The sequence below is a fragment of the Callithrix jacchus genome, chromosome 13 (assembly GCF_049354715.1).
Source record: "Callithrix jacchus isolate 240 chromosome 13, calJac240_pri, whole genome shotgun sequence".
Classification (NCBI taxonomy): Eukaryota; Metazoa; Chordata; class Mammalia; order Primates; family Cebidae; genus Callithrix; species Callithrix jacchus.
Window position 1 is genome coordinate 116,167,063 of NC_133514.1, and position 16,015 is coordinate 116,183,077.

At 43.8% G+C, this 16,015-nt stretch overlaps 1 protein-coding gene and 1 long non-coding RNA gene across 3 annotated transcripts in view; one reads left to right on the forward strand and one right to left on the reverse strand.

Moving 5' to 3' along the window:
• The window catches only part of FBXO15 (F-box protein 15), a 448,818-nt gene that overhangs the window by 47,784 nt on the left and 385,019 nt on the right, over window positions 1-16,015 (reverse strand). The window lies entirely within an intron of this gene.
• Window positions 2,013-7,049, forward strand: LOC103787728 (uncharacterized). The gene is made up of 3 exons (XR_001906756.4): window positions 2,013-2,089; window positions 5,805-5,911; window positions 6,527-7,049. It is a non-coding gene; the product is annotated as an uncharacterized LOC103787728 (long non-coding RNA).

Consider the following 16,015-nt stretch of genomic DNA (forward strand, 5'->3'; position numbering starts at 1 on the left):
GATACATAGATAGATAGATAGATACATAGATAGATAGATACATACATAGATAGATAGATAGATAGATACATAGATAGATACATAGATAGATAGATAGATAGATGATAGATAGATACATAGATACATAGATACATAGATGATAGATAGATAGATAGATACATAGATACATAGATAGATAGATGATAGATAGATGATAGATAGATAGATAGATAGAGATATTCAATCCTCTGCTTTTACTAAGCTTCTTCTATGATTAAATATATTTCGATACACAAATATCATTGTGTGGCAATTGCCTACAGTATTCAGCACAGTACATGCTGTATAGGTTTATAGCCAAGGAGCAACTGGCTACACCAGGCAGCCTAGGTGTCTAGTAGGCCATACCATCCAGAGGTGTGTCAGTGCACTCGGTGATTCTACAGTGATGAAATTGTCTAATGAAGCATTTGTCAGAATGTATCGTCACTGCTAAGCAACATATGACCATTAGAATATCTTTTCTTCTTAATCAAACAGTGTTTTAAATTTCTGAAAAAAGAAATTCTATCCTGTGGTGTATAAAGTCCAACTCTGTAGAAGATTGGTTTCTGCACAGACATTATTTACAACCATGAGTTACATAATGCCTACATCTGACCTCCAAGAGGAAGTAAATTTGAATTCAAAAACAGGGCATTTTAGTGCAAAGGACTAAAGGAAGAGTGAGCCCACTAGGACGGCATCTCAGTGCCTCAGTGACCTGATGCCCCCAGACCAAGACCCCCCCCATACGCCTTGGAACTGCTGCAGATGCAATGACAGCAGTCGCAGGAGCTGACTGAGCAATTACAGAACTAGGTCATCGAGGAAAATCTGCAGTAATCTCCTTTGGCGTAAGAAGTAATCTGGTGGATGCAGGGTGGGGACAATGGACATAATCTTCCTTGCTGGGGCAGAGCATTTTCATGCTGTTTTCTATGATGTCATGTCACTCCCCATTCTAAACCCCCAGTGTTCCCTAGCATAAAATCTAAAATCCCAATGGCAATTCCTAGCCCCTAAAGGTGTCTTCATTCTCACCCACTCTCCCTTCCTCCTTGGTCTCCGAGACCCCTCCTTGCGTCTCCTCTCCTGTCCTCCCACACACACTTGCCTGCTGCCCCACTCATCTTTTGCTCCCAGTAGAAAGGACGTGTCTTCAGAGTCACCTTCACCTCTGCAGCCCTCACCTAACTCAGGACCCCTCTCTGATCCTCTCAGGTCCCCTCTACTCTCCTCGACTGCTTCTCACATGCGATTCTTTGTTCATAGCCGTCCCCACTAATACCTGGAACTTCCTGAAAACAAGGCCAATGCCTGCTGTTGTTTTTTTTTCACCCCTGTATTTCCATGTCTAGCATTATTCCTGGAAAATAGCAGAAATGTATGCATTTTTAATGTAATAAATTCAATTTAATAAGTTATGTTTTTAAATTTAATAGTCATTTTTTAATTTAATAAATCAATATGTTATATACATGGATAGAAAGAAAAAAAGAATGTAGCCAAATCTAGACAACATGTCTGATAGTGAGCAGTCATCAGCACTATTGCAAAAAAATCCTTTTATAAAGGTGTGAATTACACGTCACCTAACTGCTGACTTAAAAGGATGCACACGCGTTACCCATCCATCAGGTCTGGATTGTGACAAGTGCTCACATCTGTGTCCTTGGCCTCAGTGACAGCACAAAAAACTTCGAACAATATGCGGTGTTTGTTCACCCTAAGTGCTCCCACTCATTGAACAGCCACTGTTTGCCAAGTGAGAGTCCACATGCTCAAGTTCCATAGAGAAGGAAACTGACACCCAGAGGTGTGAAATGACTTTCTCAAGACGTAATGTTAACACGTAGTAACACCAGAAACCTAGAACTCCATGTCCATGCTGTCTCATTTATTCTTCACTTGTTTATTGATTCAACAAATATGAATTGCTGGCTGCACACGAGACACTCTGCTAGACATCGGAGATCCCGCTGTGAACAAGTGTCACAAGGCGCCTCCTGCTTCCATGGAGCTGGGGTCACAGCAGGCAAAGAACAAGGAAGTAAACAACCGAGGGCAGGTAAGTCCAATTGTCTATAAGGGCTGCAGGAAATAAGTCCTCAGGGATATGACAGTGAAGGGCAGGTGGGGATATGCCACCTCAGGACAGGGATCTAGGAAAGGTTCTTGGGGCCATGGTGTCTGGCCTGAGATATGAGTGACAAGAGTGAGTCAGCCGGGGCTCTGGGTCTCCAGAAAGCCTCCAGGGTGAGGAGCAGCAAGTGCAGAAGCCACTACAGCCCAGAAAGGTGAGTGCGAAGGGCTTGGGCCCATCAGGGAGAGGGCATGGGGTGAGGTGGGAGTGGAGCCGGAGACCCTGGGCGGAGCTCCCAGTGCAAGGTAAGGGGTGGCACTGGAGGTGAGTGCTTATGGTCCTAAGTCAGAGAAGGACACAGTGCTGCAAAAGCTCACACGATGCACTCACTCAGGACTGCTGGGAGGAGTGGGTGAAATACATTAGGGTCCAGAAGAGACACAGTGTGGCTTGACTTAGGACAGCAACAGGCAAGAAGAGGAGTGGGGAGCAGAGGCAGAGGCAGAGAATACTGGGGGAAAACGTGTCCAGAAGAACTCATCCAATTCACCTTCAGCTCCTGGGCCCCAGAAAGCCCCAGGGAGCCACAGGTTGGGGGCAGGAGGGTCAGGAAGCAGCTGTCAGGCTGTCATCAGCCTCATGAAGATGGGCAGCCTGCTACAGGCAGCAGGTGGCATTGATCATGAGCCTCTGATTCTGGGCAACTTCTTATAAAACAAGAAAGCCAAAAGAGGAATATAAGGTTTGTATTTTGCCGTGACATTTTTATAACAAATATTTAGGAAGGCCTTGATCTGGAATTCATGAAACTTCTTAACTGTACAAAATTTTATTAAATCTTAATAAATGATGCTAACTTTGGGTGTGTGTGTGTGTTGGTGTGTGTGTGTGTGTGTGTGTGTCTGTGTGTGTGTGTTTGAGACAGAGTTGGGCTCTGTTGCCCAGGCTAGAGTGCAGTGGCTCAATCTCAGTCCACTACAACCTCTGTCTCCCAGGTTCAAGCAATTCTGTCTTAGCCTCCTGAGTAGATGGGACTACAGGCATGCACCACGATACCCAGCTCCGTTTTCTATTTTGAGTATAGATAGAGTTTCCCTGTGATGCCCAGGCTGATCTCAAACTCCTGACCTCAGGTGATCCACCCACCTCAGCCTCTCAAAGTGCTGGGATTACAGGCATGAGTCACCGCTCCTGGCCACTCATTTTTCTTATTTCTCTGTTGATCAGTGAATGAAACCTTCTACATGTAACTGGATGCTCCTCAAAGGGGCTCTTCTTTCTGTGGATGCTGGTAACTGAGGCATCCCTCCCTCTCCTAGCCAAGTTCTTCCCGAGTTCCCAGATGCACAACCACAGACAGCAGCCTTGTCTGCTGGGATGTCTCACAGGTGCCTTTAAATCACATCCAACCCCAAATATCTCCTCCAAAATTTTCTCCCCCAGTGTTTCATGTCTTCGGCAATGCCCCTACCTTCTATCCAGGTCACTTCATTCAGAAGCAACTTAAGTGAGCCCTGGGTTGGCTTTGGCGGGGGCAGGAGTTGAAGCGACTTATTTCCTTACCGCCACTGTCCCCAGCTAATCCGGGGACAAATCCTATGGGTTCTGTTCCCACCATCTAAGCACACCTACCCCACCCTCCACTGCTACCGTCTCCGCTCAGGCTGCTGTCATCTCTCCCTGGAGGACAGCAGCACCATCTTAACCAGCGTCAGTGCATACAATGTTGCCATGGTGAGATCCGTTTTTGATAGCACCCTTATTTCTTTTAAATATTAGGTACTACTGCTACTTATTTTAAAAATGATACTGGGGATTAATATGCCCTGGATGAGCTTATCCACTCCTGCCCTGCAAGCTTCACAAGGAACACCTGGGCTTTAGAAAAATAACTAAATGGATGCAGTATTGACAATACCCAGTGTGGAAATATTAATATTTGAAGAGAGTTGTATAAGGAATATTGTTGCCATTATTATTCCCTTCGACAGAGAGATTGTAAATTCAGTTGAACAATAATGCAATACTTACTCATTATGCAGTCACTGTTTTAACAGTTACAAAGAGAAATAAGATATATTTCCTAACTTCTATAAGTCCAGAATTTAAAGGAAACATACACATATTCACATATAATAGAAGACATGCTGTGATTAATGCCAAAATATAAATTAAAGCCTCAAGTGTCAAGCAGGAGGTGCGATTTAACTTAGATATAGACGAATAAACAGGAATCACCATCTTCTACAAGACATCAGAAAACTAAACTTTGTTTCTTTCTTTTCTTTTCTTTTTTTTTTTTTTTGAGACAGTCTCGCTCTGTCGTCCGGGCTAAAGTACAGTGGTGCAATCTCGGCTCAGTGCAACCCTCACCTCCCAGGTTCCAGAGATTCTCATATTTCAGCCTCCCAAGTGGCTGGGATTACAGGTGCATGCCACCACACCTAGCTAATTTTTGTACTTTTAGTAGAGACAGGGTTTCACCCTGTTGGCCAGGCTGGTCTCAAGTGATTCACCCTCCTTGGCTTTCCAAAGTGCTGGGATTACAGGCATGAGTCACCATGCTGGGCCTAAACTTTGTTTTCTGAAGCATTAACAAGCGCACCTCTTCCTGGACCGTTCAGAAAGTGATCCTCTGCACAAGATTAAGAATCTAGAAATGAGTAGAGACCATTTGTGTGAGCAGAGCAGCCCTGGGAAACCCAAATTCTCTCCTGCAGATAGTGAGGGCTTTACCAGCTATCGAGGCAGCTGGCGCTGTGGTCTGCTGCTACCAGAGAGGCCACATCACTCTGCAAGAAGGAGGCATGAGGGCCAACTCACTCCAAGGAGCAGCAGGCGACCCGAACAACTACACTACACAAGCAGACCAGTGCAGCGCTCCGTCACTCCTGCCTCAACCCAACGGAGCCGCTACGGCAGCCACTCATTTTTCTTATTTCTCTTTTCTCTTTTCCCTAGTCTCCCAGTGCCGGCCTCCCTCGGATCCGGGGGAACAGCCTCTATGCAGTGCAGGGCGATTTTCTCTGCGTGGTGACCCCAGGTCCCCTTTGTCCTGCAGCCAGTTCTCTTACAGATTCCCCTGCCAGATGGAAACAGCTCTCCTGTACTTGCTGAGAAACTGCCTTTGTGTGAATGGAAGGAGGCTGGTTTGCACAAAGAAAGTGGCTTTAGGGTCAAGAAACTCTTGTCACCCACACACCTGTTCTTCCCCACTGATATCATACTTTCTATGCATTAATGGCCTGTCGGATCTTATTACAGATAAGGGCTATTTATTCTCAGAAAGATGCTTGAGATAGCCCAGAAAACAGACAAAGGGGAAAAATGCCTTCTTGATCATGACAGACCTAATAAACGTCATAGATTTCCTGTCAGATTATTTCCAGGCAGCCCTTTCTGTAAGGGTGGCTGCCGCAGCTGGCTCCCTTCCAGCTCCAGAGTGAAATGGAGACTTGGTCTCCTCCCACCTCTTGCTGTTTGTCTTATCTGAGACACTACAGCATCGTACATCTGGACAGCTTGGAGCAACTGGCAGACACAGAAGCTTCTGGACCCAGGGAGAAGCTGGTGTCCTGGCCCCTTGCTGGCCAGCTCACCTCACCCCACCCTGAGGGATGGTTCTGGGCCACCGCAGACTCAGGACTGAGTTTGTGTGCCCAGAGCATCTCTGTGACATCCCCACTCTTTTTTCTTATAGGAAGTGTTGTCACCTGATGGCTCAACATAAACTGCCTGAGATGGTGCCAGCTTTCGCGGGCAGCACTGGGCTTTGCTTGTGGCCAGGAGTCTCCTCTGCAGCTTCCTGTAAGTTGTGATGCCACTATCGCCCTCATAGTTCAAAAGGAAAGCACACTCACACACACACACTCGCAAACACACACCAGTAGTTAAGAAACTCATCCCTCTCTAGCTGCCCTGGCATTGGATGACTTCCTGTTGAGCAAGACAGCCTGATGTTCCCCTCAACCTGACTTGACTTTAGGCAGGTTTCTTCCCAACTCAAGCCCCTGATCTCCCTGTTCTATGAGGCTTCCTTTCATTTGTCATCATTAAAGACACATCATTGTCTTGCCCCTGGAAGATCTAAATCTTTTTCAAAGCCTCCTGCCGGTTTCACTAGCCACGATGGTCTTTCTAGATGCTCTGGAAGGCATGGCTTTAAAACGTAATCCTCAGAAAATAGAACTCTATCTCCTCACTTCTGTGGGAGGGTAGGAACTAACTTTAGTGGGCACCTTACTCCGAGCTGTAAAACTACTTCTTGTCTGAAAGAAATGAGAAAATGTGCTTTTCCTTTAGGTAAGGTCAAGGAGCAAACGCAGTTGGCCTACGACGCCTCCTGCCAGCTCTGCCTCTTCAGCCACTGGTTTCAGTGGAGCCGAGTTCAATTTGAACTCCAACTGTTCTTCTCTATTGCAGGAGCCTGGACAAAAGTCTTCCTGACATGTTTAACTGTGACCAGTGCAATTTTGGCTTTGACACTATGCAAGATTTTGGAACTTGAGATATGCTCTGTAATGCCTACAAAGAACAAAAAGGAGCACTTAGGTTACAACATGAATTGTGTTTGGTTTACATAAAGCAAGCAAAAAGGAGAAAGTCATTAAAACAGCATTTGTCAAGCCTGTAATCCCAGCACTTTGGGAGGCCGAGGCGGGTGGATCACGAGGTCAAGAGATCGAGACCATCCTGGACAACATGGTGAAACCCCGTCTCTACTGAAAATACAAAAAAATTAGCTGGGCATGGTGGCGCGTGCCTGTAATCCCAGCTACTCAGGAGGCTGAGGCAGGAGAATTGCCTGAACCCAGGAGGCAGAGGTTGTGGTGAGCCGAGATCGCACCATTGCACTCCAGCCTGGGTAACAAGAGCAAAACTCCGTCTCAAAAAAGAAAAAAAACCAGCATTTGATGTCTCTAATAAACGAAGCCTATTTAAAAATGTGTATGTACTTTTAAAATGGCTCCAAAGTTGTGAAATGAACAGACAGCATCATGAGCTGGTTCCTTGCATTCCAGGGAATACAGTTTGCCAGATCCTTCAAGGGGATACATTAGGACACTCTGGGGTCTTGGTCTAAATTGATATGATTTTGAGAGTACCCGCTATAGCCCTTCCAACATCCCTGTAAAGCAGATATGAGAGTGCATAAAAAGACGAAAACTAAATTCACATTCATGAAACAAATAAATGCAAAACAAAGGCCAGCCCTTAAGCTGAGTTCATCTGCTAACTCAATTAGAGAAATTTCCATTCACTCCAAGGAAAATGAAAATGGATGAAAGAGTAAAATGAGTGAGCCGTGCTGGCTTTGTCATTTGGAAGACAAACGGACACAGTGTCCACCCTCCAGAGCTGCCTTCGGCTCTGAAGTGGTGTCCACACCAGCCCGAGGTAGGGCAGCTACCCTTCCTGAGGGACCCTACCTCATAGGCATCGAAGGCTTTGCAGCCTGCTCACTTCCTTGTGTGTTATTGCCCTTGTGCGTCTATCCACATTCAGAAACTACTTTTCCCTATGGGCCAGGCTGGAATGAGAGGCAGTCTCTTCTGAAGGTGTGATCGCCCAGGGTAGAATCCTGTGGGCAGGAACAGAGAGCAAAGGGCTCGGCAGATGATTCAAGAGGCTTTTAGCTGTGAAGAAGAGAGATTTCTGGGGGGCAAATCAATTCACCTCCTGGCTGGTTCTCTGAGCCTGTGGGGCCCTAGCCAGAGGACTCGTGGAACGGGCCTCAGAGCATGGTGGGCCTGGGCGCTGTGCACCTCCTGACCCTGAGAGGCACTCCCAGCCGAGCCCAGAGAAAGAATAAGTCGAAGCATGCACAGGTCTCCGAGGCATGAAGTCCAGTACATGGAGAGAAGAGGGAGGTGGCAGGTGCAGACATATGCTCACACCCATTTCCATACATGTGCTGGATGTTACTTGGAACAGAATTGTAAGGAGTTGTTGCTAGTTGGGATGTGAAGAAGGAGGTAGAGGAATCAATGTCTGTGATCCAGGAGGTGCCTCCTGCTTTGTTAGTTTCTCTCTCACCCCCTTGCTCTCCCTCCACCCTCCTCCTCCCCTTTCCTCTTTCTCTTCATCTCCCCCTCTCTCTCCTTCCTTCTCTTCAAAGATAAAGGTGTTCTTATCCACATTCCCCAGATCCGCTCCTCTTTCCCATCTGATCCTCTCTGGCTTTCACTCTGCGTTCACGCTTCCTTGACTGATATTAACTCCATGCTGATTTCCACTCAAATTACCACTGCAGAGTAATTCTCTTCTCTCCATCTCTTTCCAACTACTTTCTCAGGAAGGTATATTAATTAGTCATTGACCAGCCAATGGACTGAAGAAACTTGGAGCCAGTTCCCAGCCCTGGTCAAATCAACCATGGCCTGGCTGGGTCATAGGACTAAGTCACAGACACGATGCCTTTACAGAACGGGGGATGACGCATTTCTCTAAAGTCGATTAAGCTGATCAAAAACATGCAGACAAAGTTGTGTGCTGAGGACCAGAATTATTCATCATTCCACAACTTTCACAGGTCCAGGTTGGAATGACAGGCTGCCTTGTCATACAGAGGCATACCCCTCAGATCAGGACTCCCCAACCCCTAGACCACAGACTGGCACTGGTCAATGGTCTGTTAGGAACTGAGCCACACAGCAGGAGGTGACAGCAGGCAAGTGAGCATTACTGCTGATTTTCACCTCCTGTCAGATCCCCTGGGGCATTAGATTCTCACAGGAGCACAAACTGTGTTGTGAACTGAGCATGCAAGGGACCCAGGTTATGAGCTCCTTATGAGACTCTAGCTAATGCCTGATGATCTAAGGTGGAACAGTCTCATCCCAAAACCATCCCCCCACCACTGACCACAAAACCAGTCCCTGATGCTTCCCAAATGTTTGAGGACTGATGCCTTAGATGATGAGGCTAGAGAAAGCCCCTGAGGCTCTGTCCTCTGCCCAGTTGACATTCGTGAGACAAGATAAGAGGAGGAGATCCTCAAGGGGCACAGGATGAGAACACACCACCCACACACTATTCTTGGAATATACTTGGAAGTAGACAATAACAAGAGCAAGGGCACAGAAAATTAGGAAGAGAGTCAGGAAAATATCTCTGAAAACACGATGCATATGCTGACACCTGAGAACGGGAATATGCAGCTGATGGCAGAAATGTAAGAGAAACACATGGATAGACAAGAGTTGGAAGAAGCTGAGGATCTCTGAGGAAATGAAATATGGCATCTACACCAAGGGAGGAAGAAGAGATGCAGCGGCTTGAGGGTCGCAGCGAGGGGTTTAGGAAAACTGGGCTGCCATGTGAAGGCCTTAGGGGCTGGAGGATAGAAAAGGAGACACCTGGAGGATTGTTTTGCCATCCAGATGAAAGCCCATGTGACCTAGACCAAGAGGGTGGCAGTGAGAATGGACAGAGATGAGGAGCTATAATAAATACAAAAAATAAATGGTTTGATTCAGAATTAAAAGCACTTGCTAATTGCTTGAATGTGGAGGGTGAGGTAAGGAGAGGAATCAGACACCACAGTTCATGTTGTACTGAGACATAAACTTTCGTCAACTTTGACACCTCTGAAGTGGGGATGCAGCTGAAATCACCCAGGGAGGACTGGGGGCTGGCAGCAGGGGGCTGCTGTTGCCCGTGTATGCGAAGCGCAACTTGCAGAATGGTATCTGCAACCAGGAAGAGACATGCTGAGAAGATGGTGGCACATCTGCTCACTCATCTGCCCTGTCGCTGTTCTTGATAGGTGGTCTTGTCTACACAGACAATGATCTGGCATCTAAGAGATTCAGAAGCATAGAGCTCAATGGGAAAAATAGTTAAGAGAACTTTAGATTTATTTTACTTATGTTTTATTCATATGTGTACATACATGAGAAAACCTAATATATGATTTTTTAAAGTTGTTTCTTAAGAGATCCAAATAGATTTTAATAAGTAGAAAGTAGAATTCTAACTGGTAAGATTTCTTTTAGTCACAGTCTAATAGGTAGCATTTTTCTTCCTTCTCACTAATATATAAACAATGATATATTTTAACAGTGATAGTGATGGTATCTTAGGTTCAGTGAAACAGGTAAGTCTTAAGTCGAATAGATATACGATTGAGTCTTTCACTAAAGTGTAAGAGAGACAAAAGACACACACACACACACAGAGAGAGAGAGAGAAAGAGAGGCGGGGGGGTGGGGGGAGAGAGATTGATCTTTGAGCACTGAACAAGTAATTCTATTCATTTTAGGAAGCCACCATTACTCTAACATTAAAACCTAAAATTGACAGAAAAAAGAATTAGACTGTAGTTCTCTTTTTTATTTGTGATATATTCAAAGACTCTAAATAAAATACTTGCAAACCTAAGTCAATATAACATTTAAAAAAATTACTCTGTGACTAACAAAAAAATCTAAGGACAATAGAAAATTAGGAAATATGTAAATATAATGAACCATATTCAAAAATTAAAACACTTAGGAAAATATGATGAAATTTAAAATCTACTCCTGAAAAACACCTCGAGAAACCAGAAATTATAAGATGCTTCCCTAGACTGGTTATAATGAAAAAGCACTATTAATTAAACACCTCTGATGCTCCAGCCCATGTGATACCATCGGAAACAACGGGAACTAGAATGAGCAGCACGAGGTGGGCAAGTGGCCTCTCTACGCACAGGCACCGATTCTGCCTCTTGACAAAGAAGAGGGGAGGGGGACAAGGAGAGGAAAAAGAGAAGTATCTATCTATTAAGGCTGATAATGTGTAAAATATGCTAATTTAACCATTTTATATACTTATGTCATTCAGTCCACCCACAACAGTCCTACAAAATATATTAAAATCAGAATATACAAAAAGTTTAGTTATGTAACTTAAACCAGGAAAATAGGCCAAATCCTTTCTCACATATTGGCAATAAACAATTCAAAATATAACTGTTAAAATAATTTACAATAACAACTTAAAAATAAAATGCCTTTGAATGAGCCTAGCAACAAATTAGTCATTAGGAACATTTTCTAAAACATAAAACTCCACTGAGATATTAAAATAATATTTGAATAAAAAGAGAAAGATAGTGTGATACTTAATGAAAGTGCAATGTATTAGAAGGATAAGAATTACTTCAAAAATTAATGTATATGTTAATTTTCATACTAATCAAAATGTCAGTATGATTTTTAGAGACTATAACAGAGAAATTATCAAGCTGTGAAAAAAAGCACACATATAATAAAAAATTTTAAATTAGAATGGAAGGAAAATGTTTCTATCTTATCCTAAGTATTTTTAACATTATAATAATTAAACAAAAAGTCACTGGTAGATATATATTATAAAATCAGTAGCTCAGAAAGAGAATTAATGTAAATGCATTGATTTTTTTTTAATTAACAGAAATCTGTGCAACCATGCCATGCTGATCATGCTGATCACAGGTGTCCATCAGAAAACACAACAGATACGGTTCTGCCCCAAGAGTCTCTCAGTCAGGTGAGGAAGATAGATAATAAACAAGAACATAATGACATATAATTTTCAGTTTTTTAATGCAAGCGTGAAACCAAAGAAAATGACTGGGACAAGTCTCAATGAATTTAGAGATTTATTTATTTTGCCAAGGTTGAAGACGTGCATAGGAAAAAGCCTGGGTAGGATCTGTGACCTGGACTGCTGACGTGACTTTAACACATGGTGTCGTCTGGAGGGGCCATGATTCTTGGTACACCTGGTGACAAGGAGAAGATGGCGGGAACTGCCTTACTGAATGAACCCAGTTTCTAAGGGACTTCGTTTGCTTGCCAAGCTTGCCAGCTCTGCCCTGCAAGCTGCCTTTTCTGTGAGAAAAGAGATGGTGCAGGGGTTGTTTTTTACTAGGGGGAAATTTCCACTGAGAACCTTTACCCTTACTATCTGCCTAAAAATTATTTAATAACTCCTGTATTACTTTTTTTCAAAGAGTAACTTGAGGCTTCAATGTAAAAGAGAAACAATGGGCAGGAGAGGAAAGGAGGAAAGAAAACAACAGGCAGGGTAGATAGAAGAGAGATGCAGTCACTGTCTTTTGAAGTTTTGCTCAGCATTCCCAAAATCCACATGTTACATGTGAAAGCAGGGGTAGAGGCATTCATCTTGCACTCAGGGAAGCTGCATTTCTACATAAGACGAAGACGACCTCAGGGAGAGGAGGCATTTGTCTCAGGTGAGCAGAGATGGCTTCTAGTCCTGTCTCTGACCCGTGCCTGGGAAGATACGCCGTTAACTGATATTGTCAGGTGAAAGTCAACAGAACTCTGCTTTAGGGTAGAGATCTTGGGGGTCTACAAGGAATCTCCTTGTGAGCAAGTTGGGAGGGCAGGGCTCTGGGCACCTCTGTGGCCCTCTATCTTCACAGCTGTGTATTTAAGAACAAAGTGGGAGGCGGTTTTGTGTGACTCGGTTTCCAAGCTTAATTTTTCCCTTAGTGAGTTTGAGACATAGTGAGTTTGGGGTTCTGAGGTTTTATTTTTCTTTCATACAAGCTATTAAGGAAAAAACGGGGGACAAGAAGCAAGAGTCATGTGTTGGAGAAAGAACATATTCTAGATTGGGCAGTCAAGGAGAGTCTCACTGAGAACGTGACTTTTCAACAGAAGCTGGAAGGAAGGAGAAGGCAGCTATGTACAGATGGGAGCAGGCGTGTTGCAGGTGGAGGGACAGCATGCCCAGTGGCTTTTTAGTGGGTGCCATGTGGTGCATTTGAGGAAGGTGACAAAACCCCATGCTGAGAACACATGTGCAAGACGATGGACATGTCAGGAGGTGCTTGCTATAAAAGTTACCATAAGCCTTGGGGCTTAATGCAACACACATGGATGATCTTACTGTTCTACGTATAAATCGGGTCTTACTGGGCTAAAATCAGAGGTCTTTGGGGCTGCATTCCTTTCTGGAAGCTTCAAGAAAGAATCTGCTTCCTTGCCTTTTTGAGCTCCTGGAGGCCACCTGCATTCGTCGGCATCCTCAGAGCCCAGAAAGGTGGGGGTAGGAAGGGTCTTTCTCTTGCCATGTCACTCCAACACTCCTACCCTCTCTCCCACGTTTAAGGACTCCTGTGGTCACACTGGGACCGCTCCAATAATCCAGGATGATTACATCGATGATCCCAGTTAAAGTTGTCTGCAACTTTCATTTCTTTTTCCATGTAAAATAACACATATTCACAGACTCTAGGGATGAGGATGTGGACATCATAGTTGGGGTCGGGAGTCGCATTATTTTGCCTATCACAATACTGAATGTCATTCTGTCCATCCAAGGCGGATTTAAAGTCTCTCTTTTTTTTTTAACTTCTTTATCTGGGATATCAAGGTATTTCTATTTTTTTTTCTTTTACGTATTAATGTTTACATATTTCCTAAATTGTAGAGAAAGGTGATTTCCCAAATGATGGCAGTGATCAGTTTGCAAGGTAAGAAAGGGGGATGAATTCAGGATAAAATAAAAAAATGTCAGCTGCATGCCCTATTTACAAAGTTTATTTGGATTACTGTCTTGTGATTATCATTAGCTTTCTGTTTGGAGATTTGACTCGGCTTTACTACACCAAGAATTCTTCTGAAGGGCAAATGAAAGTGGGAGGGCTAGAGCTATGTTCTTTTGTCTGTCTGTCTACTTGTCTTGTCTGTTTGTGTTTAAGCTGGACAAAACACAGACACAAACACTTGTATCTTCCCAACCTACTTCCTCTTTTTCAAGTAGCTTCAATCCGAGACTGTTGATTACCAAGCAAAGAATAGTAGCTGTCTGGCAGGAAGAATTCTGTGCCCACCAGTGGTTGACACAGCTGGCAACAGTTGGCAGTTGGAAAACAGCCAGGAAGCACAAAAACAACACGAATGCCACTAACTGGCCCTGCTAGACAGTGGCACAGAGCAGCACTTAGGCCACCTCCAGAGAGCATCCCTGTGTCAGCCCCAGCTACAGCATGGAAGACAAGCAAGACAGCAATGGAATGAAACGTGCTTTAGCACTGGCCACAGGCCTGGTTTATGGAGCCACGGGAGGACCCAGTGAAGCTCAACCAAGACAAATGGAAGCCTGGCAATGCAGTGCCCAGAGACAGCACCAGGACAGAGTGACCAAGCTGAGGCTCTGGCGGCAATGCTGGCTTCATTTTTCTCAAATCCTGGACAAAGACACCCTCCAATTTTCAGCTCCAACTCCTGGACTCAATTCCTGGCCTAAAGAGGCAGGAATCACAAGGGATTTTATTCATTTTTAATTATCTTGTTCATAATGTCCTAGACACTAATTTATTAGGAGAGTCTGTCTTCCTTTCTTATGCTTTTTGGTTACCTAGTCTGTTTAGCTGTGTCTCTCTTTCTTGCAGAATTAGCTAGAGAGAGAGGCCTTAAAAGCAGTAAGTGGTAATGACTATCATAGATTGAGCCACCAACTACCTGCCTTGCTTTCTTGTGGATTGCATTTAATTCTCCCAATAATCCTGGCTTTTATACACATTGCATTTAATTCTCCCAATAATAATCTGGTTAAGCCAGACCAAGACAGTAGTAATGAAGTAGAAAGAGTGCTTCTGTGAAATCTCAGGCTTCACATCCCATCCCACCACGCTGCATTTGTATTTATTATACCCGTGAATGGCCAGCGTATTCTTGCATTTTAAAAACAGCCCTACTCTTGAACTAAACCTCACCCCAAGCCATTTTTGCATTGAGATCTTCTCTACATGTGCAGTCCTCTCTACTGGAACAGAATGCCAAAGAATTTTATTAAATGGACCAACTCTGGCGGAAACTACCAAACAGAAAATGGGTTGCGTTGGTGGTATAGTGGTGAGCATAGCTGCCTTCCAAACAGAAAATAGCAAAACATACTCTTAGAATAATAAAATGTATTTTAAAGCATGGTTACTATTTACATTATAGATGATTTAAATAAAACTTTTGTTTATTAAGTCGGTATATTATTTGAAAATTTAAAAACTGGGTACTTCAACTGTAATAAATACAGAAAAAAATCTATGACTATAGTATTTCCAAACAAAATCCATGTTTTCCATTTTATAACTATCTTAAAAATGCCACATCATTCATATGTCTAACCTGGTTAGTGAATTTTCAGGTTGATTTTACAAAAAAAAAGAAAACCTAACTGTGGCTATATTCTGTGCACAGAAATGATGCTTCTCTAGATGTTTTTCTTGAAGCAGTCATGTGCTTAAACATGAATGAATTCATGTGTTTGGATTCCTCCACTGCAAGGTCACAGTGTACTTACTGCCCAAACCATATTTGTGGGTATCCAAACATTTTCCATTGCTGTATTTGATCCTCTGAAAGGTAGCGAGTAGAGGTGAGTATAGCCTTTATATCAGAAAACAAAAATTTGTTTTAAAGGAGGAAACATGACTAGACAGAAGTCTCAGGGAATTTAGGCAAACTTCATTAATAGACAGCAACAATTTTCAAATTCCTTTATAGCTATGCCCACCAATGTCTCGGGCATAGTTATCAAGGAATCAATGGCTGACCACTGTTGAGTTTTTGCCCTGTACTAGACAAGGATGCAGTTCCTTACTGTAAGTTAACTCATGAGATTCTCACCACAACCACGGGAATGAGTTTTGTGGTCCTTGTTTTACAATAGGGAAAACCCTGCTGGAAGACAGGAAGAAGATGGGGGTAGGGAGGAGTCACCTATCTGTTGCAATCCAGCATGGGGAGTGCCACCCAGGAACCACACCACTTCAGTAATCCTCAAAAAACCCTGGTGGACTGAAGAGCAGAAGACTAAAGATGGCAGATGGGCCATTCCGGTTGAGGAGAAATGACACAATTCAGAAACTACAGGTCAGAAAGATGGGTGCTGCCATCCAGCAAAGTTTTA